This window comes from Theobroma cacao, chromosome 9 (genome assembly GCF_053813885.1).
Source record: "Theobroma cacao isolate CCN51 chromosome 9, ASM5381388v1, whole genome shotgun sequence".
In the NCBI taxonomy this organism is placed as follows: domain Eukaryota; kingdom Viridiplantae; phylum Streptophyta; class Magnoliopsida; order Malvales; family Malvaceae; genus Theobroma; species Theobroma cacao.
The window spans coordinates 37,998,679-38,009,661 of record NC_142647.1 but is presented as its reverse complement, the minus strand read 5'-3'; positions in this window follow the sequence as shown (position 1 = coordinate 38,009,661).

The following is a 10,983-nucleotide window of genomic DNA, read 5'->3' as shown; positions in this document are numbered from 1 at the left end:
TGGTTATTGAATTTATGTGATTTGTCTTCTTCTTACTTTTTGTTTTGTTTGCTTTCATGTAGTGGTTATACAATGCTAATGATTGTTGTATTCTTCAATAAATCCATAGTGAACTATATTCTACTTGATTGACTATTCATCATTCTACTTTTGAAGGTAATTACTTTTAAAATTTTAGACCATTATATGCATAAATAAGGGTCAGGATTATTTTACCTTTTTTTTCTTTGGCTTGACATATATTTCTTTCATTTTCTTTCTTCGTTCTTGATTATACCATTATGTTGAAAAATTAGTGATATTTTCTTCTTAAGCATTAAATCTGTTTCTTATTCTTTGACATGCTGTTTGTTTTAATAATAGCGGGTGAGGTTTCTTTTAGATGCATTTGATGTTTTTATTTTTAGACAACTATATGTGTTTCATTTTTTCATATGTTTAAGAACAGAAAAAATCGAAGGTTACAAAATGGAATACAATAAATTTCGCTTTCATTGCTATGCTTTTGTTGTATGTCATTTCGATGTTTTCTTGCACTTTATGGTTGGCTTTAATGGTGAATTGCACACCGTGTCTGAACATTTGGCCAATGTTTTTATTTCTTCAAATTTTCATAATTCATGGTTCATGAACCCACGTCTATATGAAAATCATTGTTCATCAGCAAGCATAAGCTATATTGAAATATACCTAGTATGATTACAAATTCTAAACAAAGACTTAGTTATGGTGGCATTGATTTGTCATATGACATTCAAAACTTTGAATATGACTGTCCGCATTCTCGAAGGCAAAAAACTGTTTCTATTGATGTTAAGTGTCAACATTATGACAACAATATTCCAGGGTGCAGTTCTATCGTTTTAGATGATCCTTCCATAGTTTATCCTTTTGCTGATGAAAACAATGCATCATCAATTAATCAACAATCTATTCATAGTAGAACAACTACTGAGTTCAACAATGATAGCACTAAGAATTTTCATGCTAAGAATTCAAATCCAGAACATTTTCATCAAGGTTAGCTTCCCCATGAACGTCTTTCTTACATATAGAATTGTTGCTTTTCCTCCTAAGTTTTCTAACTATTCTATACATTCCATTTATAGATCCATCTTTTTTACCTCTAGATTTTGGTGGCCCAAAATACACATGTTTCTTTTGTGGTGTGCAGATGTTGTATAAAGAGAGAAAAAATAAGAATAGGAATCAACGATAGTCGAGATTCACTATGTGTTGTTTAAAAGGTAAAATGTTTTTTTACCGCCTTCCAAACAACCAACCCCATTATTGGTTGCATTACTTGATTTAGAGGTGGTCAAACTGCTTTGAAATTTAGAGATAACAGATGAGTTTATAACTTAATGTTTCAATTCATCTCTATAGGTGGTAAAATAGATAATGAAATCAATAGAAACTAGGACATAAGTCTTTAAGGTAAGCAGGCAAAACCATCATAAGATAGGTTTTTTATTAGCTGTTGATTGTTACAAAACAAAATTTGCTCTACTCTACATATATGACACCGAGAATGAAATGTCTAACATAGTTGTTGCATTCGGATGTGACCTGAATCAATTGACTATGGATGCAAATATTGCGGAACAATTAATGAAGATGTTTGACGAAACTAATGAGATTGTCAAGACTTTTCGAATGGCTAAAGAGAGATTTCAAGAGTTTGATTACCTACTGATTAGATTAAAATTAATTGAAAGATGAAGAAATGATGGTCTGCAATATATGAATCTTGTGTCTTCAGAAATAGCTACCTTAATTGTGGGTTATATGGATTAATTGGTTGACAAATGTGATATCATTTTGGAACATAGATGTCATAATTTGTGAAGGATAAATGATTTGCATCCATCATTTATATTTATACAGTATCTACTACTGTTTCCTTATGAGGAATTTGGTCTTGGTATTCCATACAAGAAAGATCACACAACTCAGACAAAACGAGGCACAATCACTGTTAGAAAGTTCTATGTGTATATGCTTATGTTTTGCTTGAGTCAAGGATTGACATTGTTCATGGGTGGGAAGTTATTTCACAAATATATAACTGGTGCATTCACCACTGTTGAAGGTATTAGATTATATTATAATTTTAAAAATTAGAAAAAATATAGAACTGAAGTGTTCTGAGGAGTTGTTGATGCTTTGATGAAAGGTGATACAGATGGAAACGCCATTGGAAAGTGAATAATATTGCTGGCAAGTTTTACAAGAGGGTTGTGTTATTACATGCAAAATTATCAAGATGTGTTGTCGATTTAATACATGCAAGTGCATGTGGCGGTATAAGTAGTATACAAGTGAGTTGAGCATCATTTTCATAGAGATTTTCACCTATTCTTACTAAGTATTAAATTTATACCAAAATTTATCCTATGCAAGCACTCAATTTTGAATAATTGATTAAGCTTAAAGTAATTATTAAAACAAAGTAAATAAAGAAGAATAGAATTTCACTAAGAAAAATATTAATTCAAAAGTCAAGGATTATGGCGTTTCTCAATATTTCATTTGGATTTAATCATTCTCCTTAACTTAGATTAATGGGGTACACAGTTAACTTAGAATTCATATTATGTACAAGTCTCTGTCGAGATCATGCACACATACTTTTAAAAATAATGCCATATGTCTATGTAAATTAATTAGAAAATGTTCATTATATTCGTGCTCTAATTTGGTTGCCAAAGGCATTTAGGTATATGTCTATTTTGAATACATAAGTATCACCTAACTCTGAAGTGAATTGAACATAGGCTATTCAAAACAATGGTTTATTTTAAACCCCTTCCATTGAGTTACATTTAGAGACCCAATACATTTCAATAAATGATCAAGTAGTGAAAAGCAATAAGCATTAGATTGAATAAATCATGCAACACCTAATAATACTAAACTAGAAGAGATCATAATACCAAACTACTTATTCAAATAAACCATAATCCTAGAAAAAAAATTTAGTTCATCATCATTTCTACAACAAACATAACCATTTCAAAAGAAAAGATCATTTCCATAGCAAAAAAAAACAAGAAAGAAATGAAAAACTATAAAGAATTACAAAGCCTCTTTCGATTCTTGATCTTCGATTTCTTTTTATTTCTCTTGTTGGAGAGATTTTTTCATTTCTCTCAAAAACTATCATTTGTTCACTTTCTGTCTTTCCTCTTTCAGCTGCTGAAAATCACATATTTATAGCCTCCAAAAAGCCCTAAAAATTCAATTCCCGATTGGCTGAAATCACTTAATCCACATCAAAGTGCCACGACGCTCCAACCTAGTATATTTTTTCAGTGTCTTTCAATCGGCACCGCTGCCCACTTCTTTGGCCACTATGGTATCGAGCCCTTGGGTTTTTGTATGGAAACATTGATTCTCCCTTGGGGGTTGCGGCCTTGAGTTCTTTAAGGCCATGGCGCTACTCCTTGTAGAACCTTGGTGTAGAAACTGCTTTAGTAACTCATCTTGCAATGTGATTTTCTCCTACCTCAAGGATGATCTAAGTAGAGTGGTAAATATAAAAGTTGTAGGTCTGCCTCTTAGCTTTCCTATGGTCTAAGAATCACATTGATTGAATTTATGTAGCTCAAGTTATGTCCAAATTACCACAATATATTCAGTGGAAATCTGCATTTAGTATTCTTTGCATAGTTCATCACCGTTTAAATTAATGCACTTTTATGCACTTGAACACCTACCAAAACAAGGACTAAATCAGTATTGGCTTAAATTGAGAATTTCAACATGAATTGAACTGAAATTATGTAAATTTAACTAAATCAACATATCTTAAACTAAATAACAAAATGCATAAAAACTAACTCAAACTAACTAAAATTCATAAGGACTTAGCTAATTTAGCATCCAAAATATGACTAAATAACTCTACACCATAGAGTTATCACACCCCCAAACTTATTATTTTTCTAGTCCTTGACCAATAACTAAAATGAAACAACAAAGTTGAAAACATCAATTATGAGAATGCACCACTTCATTGATCACCTTTAATTTCCTCATAAATTACCTTAACTTCCAAACTCTAAAAAAAACATGGATACTATCTAAGTTCATATTTCTTCCAAGTGCTTGCTTATTTTTTGAATGAATTTTCGTGTGTGTGTGCAGTTTCTTACAATGAACATCATGCACTTCAGATAAGTTTATGTTCATGCAAATCTCAACGAGCTTAGAATTTCATATGTTCGTTTTTCACCTCCCTCTCCACTAATGTAGGCCATCACTTGGCTATGGATTCTTCGGACTTTATTCAGCTTATAATATATGGCTAGGGTTAAGGTATGATATAGGATATATTAAGGCTTAAATCACCCTAAGCATATAATTATTCTAGGACCCAATTGGCTTTATCTTTCTTCACCAAGTACACCTTTTTCTTTTTTTTTTTTCACTTTTCATTCATCGAGCATTTATTTTTTTTATTCTCAATTCAACACCCACCAAACTTGTTTCTTTCAATAATAGTAGAATGAATACTTTAGATCGAATTTGAAATTTTTCTCAACTCATCATTTCCACCTTTTCATCATTTAGCCCATACATAATTCCTAAAACAATGTACATGCTTAGGAGTGAAGGTAGTGGATTTGGAAAATTATTTACAAGCTAAGCTAATATATTTATGGTTGACAAAGAAAAAGATAAATCTAGGCTCAAAGGGGTATACTAGGGATAAAATTTGACTAGGTTAGCTTGAAAAGCTCAATTGATCCAAAACTGGCCTTAGTCATTTCCTAGCTAAGTGTAACCTACAATTTCACCTCAAGAAAGGATCAAAGAAATTCTAAAATTCTAAACATAGTTTAAAGATTCACACTCACATAATCATTTTCTAAATGTACATCATAAAATAGTGTAAGAAACACGGTGCTCAAATATGGAAATCACATCCTAAAATGATGCTATGCACAAGAATTCCACAAAATCTTGTAACAATATTCATGCTTTCTAAGAGTGAAAAGAATAATAAGGCAATTAGTTTTTATCATTGGATAGATAAATCAATTTTTATTGGTGCACAAACTCTAGCTTAATATTTCAACACGTTCCTAACTAACTTGCTGCACAACTAACTCAAACTTCAAATACATAAATGCAAACTACTAAAAATAAATTTTAAGTTCCCCCCAAACTTAAAGTTAACATTATCCCTTATGTTAATAAAAGTAAAGAAAGAGAATACTCCCCTAAACTTGCATGCCAATGTCATGCATCATCCATCACCTTATCATCAGCACGGTCATCTAAGGTCGGGTCAGCTAGCAACGTCGAGAAAGTAGCTATGTCCATGCTAACGTGTTGGGCATATGCTCTTATCACCTTTTCAATGGCTCTAAAAAACGTTGCTTGATGGTTCATATGACGCTCAAGTTGTTCTAATCACTGAGACATGGAAAGATTTTGGTTAGTGGTGGGGGTTGAGTTGTAACGGATGAACCTCCTCCAATAGTAAATGGCTTTCGCATGCGAAACCGATGAATGATTCCAACATCTAATGGAATTTTTGGATGTAACAATTTCTCATTGGGAGACCAAACAACTCTAGCTTGACGGCACAAGGCAGTGATCAATGATGGATACCACAACTGTCGCATGGTGAATGGGCTGACATGATAATGTTGTTAAAGATCAATTACTCAATGTCAGTAGATTTCCCAGTGACAATTAAATACAAAAGGATCGCTCTATCTTTTATCACATCACTCAAGTGTTTTATTGGAAGCAACTTTGCAACTAAGAAATGATACCAAACCCTGTAGTCCCTGTCCATGGCATTAGCTTTGAAAGAAATTGGAACACCCTTGTGCAAATTCCATTCTGTGCCCAAGATGCTAATGAAGCCTAAAACCTCACCCAGATTGACTTCACCATTCATGAATTGGTTGTACTCATCATTTTCAATGTCAGGTGCATTGTAAAATTGATTAATAGTGTGAGCATCGAATGATACCTGACGTCATCAAACGAATGCTCTCACATTCACACTTTTAACGACATTGGCATAAAATTCACAAATAATTAACATTGTCGCTACTTTTGGTTAGGCACAAAATTTGCCTCACTACTGTGCATCAATGATGTTGCATATGTCAAGATAAAGCCCTCTTCGAACATCAATGCCATGCTCTGGTATTGGGAATTTCTGCACCAGGGACTAAGCGTGGTGTTTTTCAACTTTGACCAAAACAAATTTGCTTTGATCAAAACTGCTTCCACTTCCACTAGCACATGCCCTTTTCTTTGATGTCATGGTGATTATCGGAACACACCCAATCAATAAGAAACTTTCTACCACAAGTAGTTAGTTGTGATACCCCAACTTCTATAGGCTTGTAACTAAGTATAGATGTAATAATATGGGCTAGGGGTAGTTTCGTCATTTTCTCTAATAAGCTTCCAGAAGAAAGTTTTATGATATTTTAAGGCCTAAATACACATAAGACAGTATAAATGATGTGTGCTGATGAAAAAAAATGAAGAAAACTAGAAGTTTCAACAATTTTCATAACAGGGGCAAAATGATCATTTTTCACCTCGGATTAAAATTTTAAGTTTTTATGAACTCGAACATGTCTAGACCATTATGGATCTTGTCCCAGTGTTAAAAGAGCAAAAAGATTGCATAAAAGATTGGAGGAGAATAAACTAATTGGTGGAAGGGCAATTTGGTAATTTTATGGGAATGGATAAGTTGGCCTATAAATATCTTGAAATTTCTAGCAGCTGGTCTTCTTCTTCCCTTCTCCTCTCTCACGTTTATTCAGAACTCCATGGAAGCTTGATTTGAAGCTTGAGTGATTTTCTCTCTCTAGCTCTAGTTTTCACACCTTTGAACCCTTTTGACTAGAACCTTTGAATTCTTTCATCCTCTCACTTTAAAACCCTTCAAAAATCTGGTTTTCACACTTTCTCTCATAGTTGGACGTTCTAGAGAGAGAAAAAGAGAATTACACCATTTATTTGGAAGCAATTGGAAGAAAATTTGACTACAAAGAAGCTCTAGGGTAAGTGATGAACTAAGCTCAATTTTGAGCTGTAGAAAATGGCTAGTAATTGGGATTTATGAGCTGTTTTATTGTTAAGTATGTTCATTACTTTTAGTGATTAAGATAGTGAACATAGATGACCATTCAATGTGGCAATTGAAAACTAGCTAAGAGATAGCTTTTAGAGTTCATAATGTGTAAATTGATCTATTGTTTATGTTAATGTGATCCTAGGTTTTTAAGGAAGCACCATCATTCCAATTGGATCATTAGGGGAATTTGAGTCAACTAAAGGTTTTACAATCAATTGGTGAGTGGACTGCCTATTAAAATTGTTTTGGGAATATGATTGTTTTGAGCAAAGTGTTTGATTGATTTTATACAACTTTTCTCAAAATGAATGCTTTGGGAACAAGCTCTTGTGAAATGGTTTATGTGATGATATGTGGGTATTATGGATTTCTATGTGGCTGCATTATATTGATATACATATATGCTTGAGTATAATGTTGTGTAATTATATTGACTCAGCTATGTGCGAGTAGAGAGTGCGCATAAGCTGAGGATGACCCGGTTATGTGCGAGTAGGGAGTGCGCATAACTTGGTGATGACCTAGCCATGTCGAGTAAGGAGTGCGCATGAACTGGTGATGATGATGATGGGATGCTGTAATGATGATGATAGGTATGTATGTATATATATATATATATATATATATATATGTAAATATGTGTGTTATAGGAAATTGATGGATAATGGGTTATGGTTGTAATGCATGTGAAACTTGACATGTTAAACCTTGAGAAATTGTTATGTGTTTTCATGTTGGTTTGGACCTTTTGGCAGGGTGGTTTTTCCTTTGGGAGAAAGGTAAATTTTGCATTGATGCCCTGTATTTTGCTACAACGAGAATGATTCTTGCTGCAGCGAGAAACTCTCAGGTTTTGAAAGGGTAGGCTAGTCGAAAACTCGCTGTAGCGAGGATGCATTTTCGTTGCAGCGAGAATGACACTGTAGCTTCTCGCTGCAGCAAAATGCATTCTCGCTGCAGCGAGAAACTTTTTGTTTTCTGGGTTGCAATTTTGCTGAAGCGAGATTGAATCTCGCTGCAGCGAGAAACATTCTGTTTTTGGGTAGAAATTTCGCTGTAGCGAGATTGAATCTTGCTGTAGCGAAAAACCTTCTGTTTTGGTCTCTTATCTTGTCCAATTGCTGCTGTATCTTTCACTTCTTTACTACCATATGGGAGCATGGACTTCCAACATTAAGGATTAAAAGAGTTAAGTTTAAAATGAGGAGGTTTAGTGAGAAACCCTTGGCCAGTTGAGAAACCTTCGTTCAGTTAATAACTAAATTCCAACGTCGCTGCAGCGGAAAGGCGTTCTCGCAATTGACTTGCTTGTGCAATATTGAAGCTTTCATTTTTCAAATGATTCGCTATGTATGGGTTCATGATTTTCAAATGATTAATCACTTAAGGGCTCGATAAGGGATTTTATTAGGAATGAACCAAATTGCATTGTTTTAAAACTAGTGCATCATGATTTTAAATTTTCCTTTGTTGTTGCTTGTTCCCTTCCTTGTTCACTCACTGGGTTTATACTCACCATTTCAAATTGATGTTTTCAGATCACAAGGCAGCCGATAACTAGGACAAGGTGTCCTTGTAGACCTGTGTCCATCTTTTGGTAGGTGTCTCGGCATTCAGTAGCGGTACATTCATCCGAGTCCTTCCACTGGAAATTGAGTCTTCTTTTTAAGATGTATAGACAAACTTGATGTAAATTATTAAGATATGTTGTAGGCAAAGTATGTACATTTTAAATGAGTAATGCCAGTACGAGTTGGCAATGTATATTACTACTTTGGTTTAAAGTTACAATTTGTGACTTAACAATACTTGATGGTATGATGAGTAGAATAATTCGATAGGCTTACTTGGGCTTAGTGGACTATGTCCATTGGACCCATGCGCCAGTCATGGCCCAGAATTTGGGTCGTGACATTAGTATAACATGAGAGTTAAAAACCAATAAGCATAGAATGTTCAAGAATAACTACTTAATAGCACAACAACTTGAACAACATTAAACCTATCATAATATTTTAATTCATTCTACATGCAGAAATTTAGTATTATTTAATACCCACTTCATGAATATTCAACCCATTCACTACATTACCAAATCTAGCATATGCCCATCAATTCTAAGCAAAAACCCATCTTTAAAACATAATTTTGTACATAAGAAATAATTAGACAAAGAAAATAAAGCACTTACCAAAATTTCTTGTACCTTAATGCTTCTAATAAAGTAAAAATTCTCTAAAATCCTTTAAACTCAAGGTTTGATGCAAGGAAATATGTATTTTGAAGTGATGTTGTAGTGGGTAAGTGTAAACAGAATAAAAGTTTGCAAGTGGGGTAGAGAAAGAGTGAAAAATGGTTGCCTAGGTTTAAAAATTTGGAAAGAAGAAGGTCTATATATGGCCTTGGGCTCGACATGGTGCCGTGACACTGGACCTAGCATGCCGTGACGTTGCTCTGGACCCTTGGCCTTATACTTAATTTTTTTTTTAAGGTTATAAGGCACTGCAACGCTCATTAGGTAGCATCGCAGCGCTTTAGCCTCGAGTTCCTGTATGGAACTTGAGTGATTCACTAGCGTCGTGGTCAAATTTTTTTTATTGATAAAAGAAAAAGTCATAAAAGAAAATTAATAATCAATAATTAAAATTCCACAAAACTAAAAAAAAAAAAAATTATTTGCGCAAAGTATCTAAGTGTAGAAACTTGGGTTGCCTCTTAAGTAGCGTTTTCTTTAATGTCTTTAGCTAGACTCTATTTTCAACTCTTCATCCTTTTTTTTTCATAAGGCTTGAGGCTCTACACATTGACCATTAAACAAACCGGTGTCTTCACTCTCGACCTCTATAATGCCACAATGATAAATCTTCGCAATCTTGAAAGGACCCATCCATTTTGATTTACGTTTCCATGGAAAAAAGTTGAAGTGGGATAGAAAGTAATGAGACTTGTTGCTCAACCTCAAAATTAAGATAGGTTGAAGATGGTAGTTTAGCAAGAAGGCTTGGTGCTTCCTCAAGTGGTGGTGGTGGAGTAATATGATCTTTACCTTTATTGGCTAAGTCCACTCTATAGCAATGAGTTGTGGAGGAAAAGTACTAAATTGCATTAAAGATAGTAAATTCAACTACCTCCTTTCTAACTCTGAAAGTTATTTTGCCCTCTTTTACATCGATGAGTACGCCTGCAGTGGCCAAGAATGGACGTCCCAGTATCATTAGAACCTTTCGATCCTCCTCCATCTTAAGTACAAAAAGGTCTATTGATCCCACACATAAAATCTAACGTCATTAAAATGTTCGTCCTTTTATTAATATTTAAGTTTGGAAGAAGAAGCTTACTTACAATATAATTGACATAATTAGCATACCATGGCAAATTCTGTTGACCAACATATAGTAGTTGTTCATCAGGAATGGTTTCGTTGATCAAAGTTAAGTCCTTACCTTGGTTGTCATTCTCTAACCTTGATAGATGGTCTGCTACTTGATTCTTTGAACATTTTCTGTCTTTAATTTCCAAATCAAATTCTTGTAGCAACAATATTCACCTTACCAATCTTGGCTTGGCATCTTTCTTAGCAATCAAATACTTAATTGCAGAGTGGTCAGTATAAACATTAACTTTTGTGCCAATCAAGTATAAATGAAACTTGTCAAATGCATACATAACAGCTAATAATTCTTTTTTAGTAGTGGTGTAATGCATCCGAGTTTCAATCAAGGTTTTTCAAGCATAATATATAGAATGAAAAACTTTATCATTTCTTTGTCCTAACACTGCACCTACATCATAGTCACTAGCATCACAAATAAGCTCAAATGGGAGTGACCAATCAGAAACTACAATAATGGTGTAGATGTCAA